Raw genomic sequence first — 14,124 nt, 5'->3', positions numbered from 1 at the left:
TTTGGTGAGATCATCTTGAGAGGCTGAAATAATAACATTATTCTAAATTTTGGACATTAGCTGAAAAAGATTGTCAGCCTCTGCTTCCGGATGTGAGATTCTATAAATAACCCATAAATGCCCCCCATCCTTTTTTTTTCCTCTGTAATGAAATAGATTGAGTTAAAATATAGTCCAAAATCATCCAGCGAGGATCTATAACTAAACTGAACCCATATTTTTCCTGGTCCTAATCCTATACTTCACCATAAATCTAACTGCATAGAAATTAGTAAAATCCTTGTAACCGGATTCACACAACACATGAAAGCAGGGATTGTTGTTTGTTTAGTGCAGGGATCTGCAATCTTAAACACTCAAAGAGCCATTTGGACCCGTTTCCCACAGAAAAGAAAACACTGGGAGCCACAAAACCTTCCGGTGCCTGACTATTTCTTGAGCAGCCACAAAACTAGCATATATAGTTGAATAAAACATTCTGTTTTCTTCTGAAACTTTTCTTTTCTTGGATTTATCCATGGTTGGCCTACCGGGGGTTAAAAAGCTCAATAAATCGTGTGCCGGTGGGTGTCACACATTGACGGTTGTGATGCATATTTTGAGTGACAGGGAGCCACAGCAGAGGGGTGAAAGAGCCACATGCGGCTCCAGAGCCGCAGGTTGCCGATCCCTGGTTTAGTGTGTAGTGGGAACTCAGCTGTTCTCTAGCTTGTATATACTAAGCCACAATACAGTTATTTCGTTTTATTAGGCATAGCAAGGTAGGTAGCTATGGGAAATATGTTTTGTTAACCCTGGATTAAGGATCAATACTTTTAATCCTTTATTGGATTGTGAGAACCAAATAATCAATTTCAGTGCTAGAATCTCCTACTCTTTCAGTTGCAGTGGCAAATTTTAGCAGACATATTTGCAATAGAACAATTTGAAAACTCACCCTAGAACGGATGTCAATATCTCTCCTCAGTTTTCTCAGCTTCTGAGAACAACTTGTTTATTTCTTAGAAATTACTGGCACAGCACCCATTGCTGTTCTCTTAACTTCGAAAACATTGGTTTTTCCGAGATATAGAAGAAAGAGACTAACTGTCAGGTAGCAGGTCAAATGTTTGAGGGCGGGTGGCAAGATATTCAATGATCTGCAAAAATCTTAAAACTAAAAGATGTTTGGTCCTGGTTTTAGGGAGACATGGAAGCAGTGGTAGCTGGTTCCTTCAGAATGAAAACAATCACAACTATGGACTCAGGATTACTTTGCTTGGTATGGAACTCCTACCAAGAATAGCCTTGAGATATGATAACTTCATCTTTCTCTTAAAGGGATACTCTGAATAACATAAATGGAATCTGGACCTGTAGTATTACCACTGCGTCCCTTTAATATCTGCACAGAGATGGATTTGGGACAGAGAAGATAGATGTACAGCATTTAATGTCCAGTTTGTTGCCCCAGCAATTGAAATTATCTTGATTATGGAGTCATCCATAATTATTTAAAAACCATTCAGCAGCAAGGATTGTGAGGTCTAACGCTCAGGGTCTTTTGTCTATACTTTCAGTTCATTTATTGATTGGAAAGAACTTACTGGCTTTACCAACATCGATAGAGGTAGGCTCAGTCGAGAATCGGCATCTGATTGTTTGGCTGGAGTCAGTCAAAGCTTGTTATGCACCACCAGAAATCATTATGTGACATAGGCAACTACATAGGTCAAACAAACAAACAAACAAACAAATGTCACATATGTTGAAAAACCTCTACCATTGTAGCATTTTGCATTTCCAATAGTCCATGCAGGTATTTCATATTCTAGATGAACTTTAAATCTGGACCTTGCCAAACAGATTTAGATCTAAGTTTCTTCATTTCCTATTTTATCAACAAACATTTCCTTCTCCTTCTCCTCCTTCTTGTTCTTGTTCTCCTCCTTCTCCTCCTTCTCCTCCTCCTCCTCGTCCTCCTCCTCCTCCTCCTCGTCCTCCTCGTCCTCCTCCTCCTCCTCCTCCTCCTCCTCCTCCTCCTCCTCCTCCTCCTCCTCCTCCTCCTCTTCTTCTTCTTCTTCTTCTTCTTCTTCTTCTTCTTCTTCTTCTTCTTCTTCTTCTTCTTCTTCTTCTTCTTCTTCTTTTTCTCTTCTTCCTCTTCTTCTCCTCCTCCTTCTTGTTCTTGTTCTCCTCCACCTTCTCCTCCTCCTCCTCTTCTTCGCCTTCTCCTTCTTGTTCTTGTTTTCCTCCTCCTCCTCTTCTTCTTCTCCTTCTTGTTCTTGTTCTCCTCCTCTTCTTCTTCTCCTTCTCCTTCTTGTTCTTGTCCTCCTCCTCCTCCTCCTCCTTTTCTCCTTCTTGTTCTCCTCCTCCACCTCCTCTTCCTCCTCCTCCTCCTCCTCCCCCCTCCTCCTCTTCTTCTTCTTCTTCTTCCTCCTCCTCCTCCTCCTCTTCTTCTTCTCCTTCTTGTTCTTGTTCTCCTCTTCTTCTTCTCCTTCTCCTTCTTGTTCTTGTCCTCCTCCTCCTCCTCCTCCTCCTTTTCTTCTTCTTGTTCTCCTCCTCCACCTCCTCTTCCTCCTCCTCCTCCCCCCTCCTCCTCTTCTTCTTCTTCCTCTTCCTCTTCCTCTTCTTCTTCTTCTTCCTTCTCCTCCTCCTCCTCCTCCTCCCCTTCTTCCCCCCTCCCTACAAACCAATGCAGAAATATAGCTACACCTTCACAGGAACAGTGTGACCAAGCTCTTTGGGTGGTCTGTTTTAAGTTCTCCAGCAAATCTGTACCATTCTTTCCCTGCCACCAGCCCTCTTGGCAGCAGGTTATAAATTTGGCACTGATAGCAAGCTTTAAGAATTCTTTGCAGCAAGCATTTAACACCGCAGCTGATGCTGAGCTCGGGAAGGAATTCAGCCAGCCAAACCAGCTAGCCAATCTGGCTTCAGGAGAAACTTTTGACATACAAAGTGGCCATTGGATTTCCAGAATTAGCATCTGCCTTTGCCCAGACATTTGAAGCATGTGCGGCATTCACTCTTCCTTCTTGCCAATGGCCCGAGATGAACTTTGGACTGAAGTGGCATCTCGCAGCTGGGTGAGCTATTTATTTTAGCACTTTCCAAGAAGAAATATTGGAACCGATTCACCTTTCGTCATTGCTCTTTTTTTAGGCGGCGAGGTTCAGAGTGGCCTAAAATGCAGTAATATTTATTTATATAATCAAAGGCTAGAAATCAAATGGAATTGAATTTGGTCTTTCCCTGGATAACGGCCTCAATTTGCATTTATTTGTTTCCTGTTCTTCCTTCCAGGCAGTAAGAGCAGCAGGAAAGGAGTGATCCCATTATATCTTCATAACTCTAAAAGGTCAGATTGGGAGGCAGAAAGCATCTCACAGTGAAAGGCTGACCATCGTGACTTAGCAGCAATGTGCGACAGACAAATTTCTCCCATCCCGTCAGAATATTTATGTCTTAATTTTGGGGGCATGATTTCACATTGAAGCTGTGTTCAATTTTCTATGATGTGATTATAATACTAGTTGGTTGCACGGTTTTTTGGGGGGAATTTTAACCTTGTCTTTCTTTCATTATTATTGATCATTTAATATTTTATTATATTGATTATTTTAGTGATATTTATTATATTATATTGATTAAATTGCATACCTTTCTCTAGGTATGCAGTTTAAGGGAGAGAGAGAGAGGTGGTTAAGATGTTTGATATATATGAAACTTGAAAAGGCATCCCAATGCAGAAATGCTAGCATGCTATCTATGACTGTCATCATGTGGCAAAGTTTAAAAAGCCATCACAATTAATGAAAAGGTTGTGATATTTTCAGTCCGTGCACATTTGTTGGTAGACAATCTTTTCTCCCAGATGACCACTTATATGTGCCCTTTGGAAACGTTTCTTTATTTTAGCAATAGAAATAGCACTTAGAGTTATATATGATATATCTCCATGGTGCTTTACAGCACTCTCCAAGCGATTTACAGAGTCAGCCTATTGCCCCCAACAGTCTACGTCCTCATTTTATTGACCTCGGAATGATGGAAGGCTGAGTCAACCTTGAGCCAGTCAGGATCGAACCACTGACAGCGGGCAGAGTTTGCCTGCAATACTACATTCTAACCACTGTGCCACCATGGCGGTTTTTGATCCTTAAACAGATGTAAAACCATGGCGAATGAATGCCTAGATGTGAGAAGGTGAATTCCAAGTTATATTATGTCTTTGGATGTGTGAGGACAGAAGGACAGCTGATCAAACTCTCGTTTATATTTGAGCAATAATTAGGGCTGGGATGGTCCCTGATTGGCCAGTTTGGTAGTAGTCAGAAAGAAAGAGCAGTCATTGGTGGAATTTAACACTGCAAGATCCAATTAGCTTTGGCTAAGAGTGTTAGGATATTAAATTTATTAGCTGAAACAGTTGTAGGGAGTTAGCACTCACCCCTCTCATAGAAAAATGAAATATTCTAGAAAATATTAAAAAGGCAGAGTAATATACCTCCCTGGATGAGAAAGGGAGAAACATGTTTTTTAGGCAGGAAGCAGACTCACTCTTAATAGCCCCCATCCTCCTCAATAGCCCACAGCAGATGTCAGCACTTAAGAGATAAAGAGATAGCTAGGTCTATTCATAAGCAAATGCCCTCACCCAAGATCCAACAAAGGCAGGATTAGCCCTCTACCCATCTAGCAACAGAACTCGCCACATGGCACTTGGGAAGATTGTATCACCCAGCAAGGCTCAACCAAGCCTGGAACTCAAAAGACAACCTACAAAGTTACCCCTGCATGGTCCCATGGGAGTCTGACAACCAATCAGAACACAAGCTCAAATTCAAAGCCCAACAGAGGGTATAAATCTCTCTCTCTCTCTCTCTCTCTCTCTCTCTCTCTCTCTCTCTCTCTCTCTCTCTCTCTCTCCCTCCCTCCCTCCCTCTCTCTCTCTCACCCATGTGCACTTTTTTGCCCAGGGCCTCGAACCATGTGGTCCTGTCCACCATTAAACCATCTTTCCAAGCAGTCTCCATGTTTCCAGAGTCTTTCTCCCTGCTTGGAACTGAACCCAGATGGACATTTCTTCCAACACAATGAAGAGTACAATGGGCCAGAACCAGGGGCAATCCAGTAGCGATTGTGGCAGGTGGTTCGGAGAACCGGTAGCAATGGCAGCGCGAGGCTCCATCCACCCGCTGGGTGTCATTACTTCCTGCTTTTAAAAGGTTAAAAAAGGCTCTGATATAATATAATACCTTATAATGGTATATATATATATATATATATATATATATATATATATATATATATATATATATATATATATGATATATTAGAAATATATGTATAAAAGATATACTAAGATAAGAGAGAGAAAATGTATAAGTATGGATTACCAACATGGAACTGTTGAAAAGAAAAAAGTGTTAATATCTCTTTTTGGTTTTTTTAAGAAAAACTGTTTAATATTTTTTTTTTTTTAAAAAAAAGGCTCTAACGATCGCGCGCCACAGCTGCGATCATCAGAGCCTCTTTGTTTTACCTTTTAAAAGCATTTTTAACAACCTATTCGCCCGAATAGGTTGTAAAAAAATGGTTAAAAAAAGTAAAAAAAAAAAAAAAAGTTGGCCACGCCGACCCAGTCACATTACCCCTCCCCAACCTACCAAGCCACGCCCACAGAACCGGTAGTAACAAATTTTACATTCCGCCACTGGTGTAAAGGCGGATTTTTCCTTTCCCCCTCCTCCCCGTCTTTTTCTTCTCTATGCACTTTGTGATTTACCTCAGGACTATCTTGTCTTCCGTGAATATGGGTGTTGAGTGTATTTATTTATATAAAACTACACGTTGGTGTCAGGGTCTCTGACTTCATTCGGACACCTGCCGCGCAAATTCCCTGACAAAGAATATTTGTGTGTTTTTCTTCAGAAGTGACGACAACGTTGAAGGGAACTGAATTTGATTTAAGCTGCAGTGTGAAGGGACGACCTGAAGTTAGGAAAGGCTGGTGGTCTGCACACCAAGCCTTACATGGCAATACAGAAGAAAAGGTCTTGACTTCTCCTTTCCCAGCCTTCGAAAGAATGTATTTTGAGAAGGGGTGGCGAAAGACAGAGGGGGGGAAAAATCATTTTGAAGTTCCAAACAGGGAAACATCAAGGTCCCTTCCAACTCTGTTATTTTGTTTTAAAGGCACTTTTCCCTTTAAGATCTGAAAAAAACCAAGGAGAAAGCAACAACGCTAGCAGCAGCCAGCTTAAGCTGTGCAAATGCGTTTAATGGTAATACCAAGCATTGGTTAATGAGCGGTTATGGATTAATCTCTTGCAGTGTATCAATTTGGAAGAGGAAGTGCTTATAATCCATTTAAAAATACATTCACGCCCCCGCCTCTGTCGCTAGCCTCACAGGGAAGTGGTGTCTGCCTTTTCTGGACGGTAACATGTCATACTGGGAATTAAAGTGCCTTAATCAAATATATCGCAGACAGACTCCACTTAACTTCCTCTTTTTTTCCTCTCCTCTTCTCCTTCCCCACTTTATTTTAAAAACACGCCTTCCTTCCTTCCATCCATCCATTTAGCATCTCAAGAAAATTTGAGAGCCACATATTCAGAGCTGTGCTCCATTTTACAGTTCTTGTTAATTCATAATCTCTTATTCCTGGACGGGAGGCTAAATATCACGGCAAGAAACAGATGAGCAAATAAATAAATAATGTTTTTACCAGGAATTTAATAACAAGATGTCATCTTTGACGGGAATACACAAAGACATGCATCCCTTTCAACAACCCTTTGTGACTAAATATTTTACTTTGTGTGAAATCTGTTGTTTGTGTAGTTAGAGGAGAGTAGAAAATATACCGTATTTTTCGGACTATAAGACGCACCGGAGTATAAGACGCACCAAGATTTTGAAGAGGTAAACAAGAAAAAAAAAAAGTTTTGTCCTCCCCGGCCCCCAGGAGCACTCTGCAGGCCTTCCAAACCTTCTGCATGTCCCGTTTTTGTGAAAAATGGGCTCATTTTTCACAAAAACAATATGTGCAGAGGGTTTGGGAGCAGGGGTGAAATCCAGCAGGTTCTGACAGGTTCTGGAGAAGTGGTAGCGGAAATTTTGAGCTGTTCAGAGAACCAGCAAATACCACCTCTGGCTGGTCCCAGAATGGGGTGGGAATGGGGATTTTGCAGTGTCCTTCCCCTGCCACGCCCACCAAGCCACGGCCACAGAACCAATAGTAAAAAAATTTGGATTTCACCACTGTTTGGGAGGCCTGTAGAGTGCTCCTGGGGACTGGGGAGGGCAAAAACACAACACATGGGGGGTGTTGGGAGGCCAAAAATGGGGCACACAGGGTTTGGGAGGCCTGCAGAGTGCTTCTGGGAGCTGGGGAGGGCCAAAACGGGGCCGTTTTCACAAAAAATAGGGCCATTTTTGGCCTCCCAAACCCCCCCATGCATCATGTTTTTGCCCTCCCCAGCCCCCAAGAGCACTCTTCAGAACTCCCAAGCCCTCTGCGCATTGCGTTTTTGTGAAAAATGGGCCTCTTTTTGGCAAAAATGGGATGCATGGGGCAGGGTTTCGGGAGGCCAAAAATGGCGGTATTCGGTGTATAAGACGCACCAACATTTCCACCCTCTTTTAGTAAATACATGAACAATGTATTCCAACAGGAAGAAATCTGGTTTCCTTAATTCTTATTCCATTTCTATACCATTCTGAAAAAGTGAGGAACAGTTGTTTAATACTTAAAAAAACAAAACCTTCTCTTTATAGAAGCTCAATTAATTGCCTCACAGACAGAGGGTGGGGCTACTATAATTGGACACTTTTATTAATGATCTCAGGTAGGAAAAGGGAACAACTCCATTAATTTTGCACAGACAACATAAAGAGGAGAAACTGTATGGAGGACAGACAAGAAACAGAAGAATGTCATACAAAATGTTCCAGCTGAGAATGTGTAACAAAAAAATAATTTAAGGGAGAAAGGGTAAGGGATGCAAATTAGGGGAGAGATTTCAGTATACTTACTTCAGATTAGCATTTTTTGTTCTTTATCAGAAGATATTGAAAAAGCTCTTGGTTAGGAGCATTGAAAACAGTTCTTTCCCAGAACAGCAGAGATGTGAGTGAACAGAGAATATGTAAAGTTCCAGATCTTGAGTAAGAGAGCTTCCGTAAGTAAGACAACTTCCGTCTCTCTGTGTGTAAAATGAGCAGCACTTTGGAGAGTTTGTGTCCAGAGGTAGGATTCAGATGATTTACTACCAGTTTTCCCAGCACCAAAAATGTGAGTACGCACCTCCATGCATGTGCCCACCCTTTGCGCATGTACCTGGGCCATCCGCTCATGCTTTACTCATGTGCGGGCCTTCCACGCATGCGCCCAGACTCAAAAATTGAGCCTTGGTAGTACAGGGGTTTAAGGCACCCTGTTATTAAGCTGGTTATTAAGACCAGCTGCCTGCAATTACTGCAGGGTTCGAATCTCGCCAAGGCTCAAGGTTGACTCAGCCTTCCATCCTTTCTAAGGTAGGTAAATTGAGGACCCAATTGTGGGGGCAATAAGCTGACTTTGTATAAATATACAAAAGGATGAAGGCTATTGCTGAGCACATTGTAAGCCGCCCTGAGTCTTCGGAGAAGGGCGGCATATAAATCAAATTTAAAAAAAAAATTGCTTAACGCATTGTAAGCTGCCCTGAGTCTCCGGAGAAGGGCGGCATATAAATCAAATTAAAAAAAAAATGTGCCTAAATAGGACAGCATAGAGCCTGGGCAGATTTCTGCTACCAGTTTGCTCAAACTGGTCTGAAGCAGCTGAATACCACCTCTGTTTGTGTCCCAGCTCCTGCCAACCGAGCAGTTCTAAAGCATACAAATGCAAGTAGATAAATAGGTACCAATTTGATGGGAAGGTAACAGCATCCATGCACCTCGGCGTATAGCCATGATGGCCACATGACCACAGAAGGGTCTTTGGACAATGCTGGCTCCCTCAGTTAGGAAACAGAGGTGAGCACCACCCACTAGAGTCAGATACAGGTAAAATCTTTTCAGCAAGTTTGCTCAGCTGAAAGTTGGAAGCTGAGAAAGAACCTGTGATTGTTTCATTACCTCTTCCTGTCTAAGAAACTGAGAAGGGTGTCTATTTGAGGGGGGCAACACTCTGGGAAGCTGAAGGAAGAGCAACTCTTAATGGTTTGTCATCCAACAGGAATGCTGGGTTCCTTGGAGAAGCACCTGTGAAGCATCTCTAGAAACACAGTTGTTTGTCTAGAGGTATGGAGACCCATGTTCATGTTAAATCTCACCCAGAGAAGCTCACTGGGAGATTTTGAGCTGGGCACTTCTTCTCTCAACCCAACCATTAGCGTAGTGGTGGTGTCGTAGAGATAAAATTGGGAATGTGCTTTGTACACTAGCCTGAACTTCTGGAAGAAAGGTGGAATATTAGAAATTAGCAAGGTCAACCATAGAACTTTATAAATTCTTCTCGATTACACCTTAAAGTAAATGTTTCCCTTGTCCAGTTGTGTCTCACTCTAGGGGACTGTGTGTCAATGAACCCAAGCAAATCAGAATTCTGAGACTTAGATCTCTCTCACAAAACTTCTTTATTGGGCACATCATATCAGCATGATTAAGTGTAAAACCAACTCTGAATATTTCCCATGGTTTCAGTACAGTTAAAATAGCAAATGATCCCCCCCCCAAGTGTCACAGGTCACACTGTCCAATTAGGTTCATTGGTGGGCTCCTTAGGCATTCCTCTCCATCCTCATCCGACACCTGTGGAGATGACCTTGGTTTCCACGAGATAGATCGGTGTTGTGTCTGGCAGTGCATTCCAGCTTCCTCTCCCCCGCCATACTGTGTGGCAACAAAATGGCTTCTGCCAGGTTCGATTTGAAGTTGACATTGTGCTCATCTCTTAGCCCAGGGAGCCAGTGTGGTCCAAAGATGCTTCCATTATTATGTGGCTGGCATGACTATGCACCAAGGAGTATGGGACGCGGTTACCTCCCCACCGAAGTGGTACCTATTTATCTACTTGCATTTGCATGCTTTCGAGCTGCTAGGTTGGCAAATGATACATTAAGCTTTTGGTTCAATTGTGTGCAGAGAAGAAATCATAAAATTCTAAAGCAGGCCTTTACTGGAGGATGCTATTTCTGGATCTGGAACCATCAAACTTTAGCAGCTTTTATCCTACAAAGCTGGAAGGCACCAGCTAAAACAGAGACCACCAGGTTGATGGCTTGAGTTTACTACCATCCTTTGACCTTTCAAGTGAAAGTATGCCTCGTCTCTCTTGTCTTGCTGTCTGTCAATGGCAAGACGTTTTGTTAACTTGGTAGGAAGAGAGAAAACTCCTGCATTAGCAGCGTCAGCGAAAAGTACCAAGGCATGAATTTAAAGAGCCTATAAAATATAAAAGAAGCCTGTCAACTCCTATTAACCTAGCAGGACATTCTTTAGGAATATTATTATTATTATTATTATTATTATTATTATTATTATTATTATTATTATTATTATTATTATTATTATTATTATTATTATTAGCCGAGGAAAGACAAAGGGTCACAGGACAAAATTCTGTAAATGCCTGTTTTATCGCAGGCAAATTTTTAAGTTGCCGGCAATTTGTGTAGAGGTTTCCCTGTCCAATCATGTCCACTTCTAGGGTGCTCATTCTGCATTCAGCCAGCATTGTCTGAAGACATTTTTCATGGTCATGCAGCCAGAATGACTATACTGTATGCGATGATTCCCCCAGATGCTTCCCCAGATACCTCTCCAGGTGTCAGTTTGGAGGAGGATGAAACAGTCTCAGGCATGACAGGAGGACAGTTGATCAATAGGTCTGAGCAGCCATCCGAGAGGGATTTGGCTGAAGCACAGCTGCAGCAGGACAGCCCTGAGGCTTCAGGTGGAAAAAGCATGCAACTGCACCCAGTCAGCGATGAGGAAGAGGAACTGCCTTCTGCATCTGATCCAAGAACATGTAGGTAGGGTTGGGCCTTAAAAAATTTAGCAAGGGGTTCTCTGCCCGGTTGCTGGGTGAGCATGGACATGGTGGATGTGGCCTAGTCGGCCTCCTGCACCACAGCGGGGTATGTGTGTTTTTGCCCTCCCTGGCCTCCAAAGGCTTTCTTTGAGCCTCCGGAAGGGTGAAAACGGCCTCCCCAGGCTCCGGAGGCCCTCCAGAGGCCAGAAATGGGCCCGTTTCTGGCTTTCTTGAACTTCTGGTATGCCCACTTTTCGTCCTCCCCGAGCCTCCACGCATACCCTGCACTTACCTGCATACAAAATGGGCCGCATGGGGACTCCTGGGAGGGGTGGGGCATGGGCAGGGCCAGCCAGACAGGAGTGATATTTGGGGGTTCTTCAAACTTAGCTAGAACCCCTGCAAGTCCCCAGCAGCCCACCCTTGCATGTAGAGCAGAGAAAAGGCAGGAGCTGCGAAGGTCAGCTTGATTACTTGTGAGGAAAAAGCCTCACTCTTCATGATGGGCTACACCAGAATCTGGCAGACAGATGGAGACGATGCTGGGAACACCGTGTTTGTTTCCTAGCTGCATGTTTTCCAGTCGTTGTGATTTCTGCCTTGCTTTGGATTGACACTTTGTCATAACCAGTGGTGGGTTTCAAATTTTTTTACTACGGTTCTGTGGGCGTGGCTTGGTGGGCATGGCATGGCTTGGTAGGTGTGGCTTGGTGGGCGTGGCTGGGGAAGGATACTGTAAAATCTCCATTCCCTCCCCAATCCAGGGGAAGGTTACTGCAAAATCCCCATTTCCTCCCAATCAGCTGGGACTTGGGAGGCAGAGAATAGATGGGGGTTGGGCCAGTCAGAATTTTTACTACCGGTTGTCTGAACTACTCAAAATTTTCGCTACTGGTTCTCCAAAACTGGTCAGAACCTGCTGAAACCCACCTCTGATCATAACTGTATAATGTATTCATATAATATGAATATCCCCTTCATCGGGGATATCTCAGCAGAGGTTGTTGGGTGACAATCACAGGGTGGACTTGCATCTCCAGAAGCTTTGGGTAAGCAAGCAATATTCCGTGTGAAATCAAGAGAAAAGATTTATTGGGTTGTGCTTCACTCTAAGGATTTTTCATGGATTTATCCATTTAGTTTTCTTGGCAATGATGAAGAATAATACATATTTCTACCTGTCTACATAGCTGTAGCATTTTTATACTCCTTTGGGTATGATCTCCAATTTTAGGTTTCCTGGTCTTCCCGCTTTAGCTTCTGAGCTTCTCATTCCTATTGAGAGGACAGATAAATGAGTTGGCCTGTAAAATACACTGTGATTTTATCAAATCTGTTTTTTTACGGTGCAAAATATATCTCCTACTGGACAATCCCTGGAATGTGCTGCAGCTGCCAAAAAGGTCAATACAGTTCTGGGCTGCATAAACAGAGGGATAGAATCAAGATCACGTGAAGTGTTAATACCACTTTATAATGCCTTGATAAAAGTACAGTTGGAATACTGCATCCAGTTTTGTTTGCCATGATATAGAAAAGATGTTGAGACTTTATGTCTATTCTTGTGAAAAGAAGGACTAGAGGTGACATGATAGCAGTATTCCGATATCTCAGAGGCTGCCACAAAGAAGTCAAGCTATTCTCCAAAGCACCTGAGGGTAGGAAAAGAAGCAATGGGTGGAAACTAATCAAGAAGAGAAGCAGCTTAGAACTAAGGAGAAATTTCCTGTCAGTTAGAACAATTATTCAGTGGAACAACTTGCCTCTAGAAGTTGTAAATGCTCCAACACTGGAAGTTTTTAAGAAGATATTGGATAACTATTTGTCTGAAGTGGTGTAGAGTTTCCTGCCTAAGAAGGGGGTTGGACTAGAAGACCTCTAAGGTCCCTTCCAACTCTATTATTCTATACTCTGGAAAGTGTGCAGAGAAGAGCAATAAAGATGATTAGGATACGAAGATAAAACATCTGAAGAACAGTTGCAAGAATTTGGTATGTATAATTTAATGAAAAGAAGGACTTGGAGTGAGATGATAGCAGTATTCCAATATTTGAGGAGTTGCCTCAAATAGAGGGGGTCAACTTATTTGCCAAAGAATCAGAAGGCAGGACAAGAAGCAATGGATGGGGAACTAATCAAGGAGAGAAGCAACCTAGAAGGAGAAATTTCCTGACAGTTAGAACAATTAATCAGTGGAACGACTTGCTTTTGGAAGTTGTAGATGCTCCATCCTTGGAGATTTTTAAGAAGAGTTTGGACAACCATTTGTCTGAAATGGTGTAGGGTTTTCTATTTGAGAAGAAGACCTCCAGGCCAGGTCTCTTCCAACTCTATTATTCTGTTATTCTAACTCATTCTCTTGATATCATTTGTCTGAAGTGTTTCATTTTTCCTTATGCTGATGGTTCCTTTGTATCAGCGTTTCTCAACCTTGGCAGCTTTTAGATGTGTGGACTTCAAATCCCAGGATTCCCCAGGCAACATATATCCATATCCATATCCATATCCATATCCATATCCATATCCATATCCATATCCATATCCATATCCATATACTGCACATCAATGGTGGATTGCCCCCAGTTTGGACCGGTTCTATAGAACCAGTAGTAAAACCAGTGGGAGGCTCTGCCCACCGACCCCAACGTCATCAGGAAGCTTCTGCATGCACAGCCCTGTTGCGAACTGGTAGTAAGGGTAAGTAGAACCCACCCCTGCCATGCATATACATTGTAGGAGATGATGAGGCTGAGCCCGAGGGAGATGTCAAACGCGTCATGAGTCATGAGTCCCTTCATACCACAAGAGATCTAATTCCAGCCCACCTTGAATTCTTTCTATTCTTATCTCCCGCTAATTTCTCTTGACTATTAGTAGTTCAGATTCTTGTAGAGAGCTTAAGCTTACAATACACTTTTGAACTGCCTGACTTCCCGGGTCCTTGACCTACATATACATATGTGTGTGATTATTTGTGAAAAATTGTATAAGTCCTCTATGTCAAGGAAGATCTTTATATTCCTCTACACATTCAAGTCCATGCTGGCATGTGCAAAGAGTTGTCACACCTATCCTATGCCAGTCTCAGAAAATGGGCCATATCCTTCTGAATCCACATG

Source organism: Pituophis catenifer, unplaced genomic scaffold (genome assembly GCF_029215685.1).
Source record: "Pituophis catenifer annectens isolate HBS135680 unplaced genomic scaffold, rPitCat1.0.hap2 SCAF_3, whole genome shotgun sequence".
Classification (NCBI taxonomy): Eukaryota; Metazoa; Chordata; class Lepidosauria; order Squamata; family Colubridae; genus Pituophis; species Pituophis catenifer.
This window is presented reverse-complemented; position numbering follows the sequence as displayed.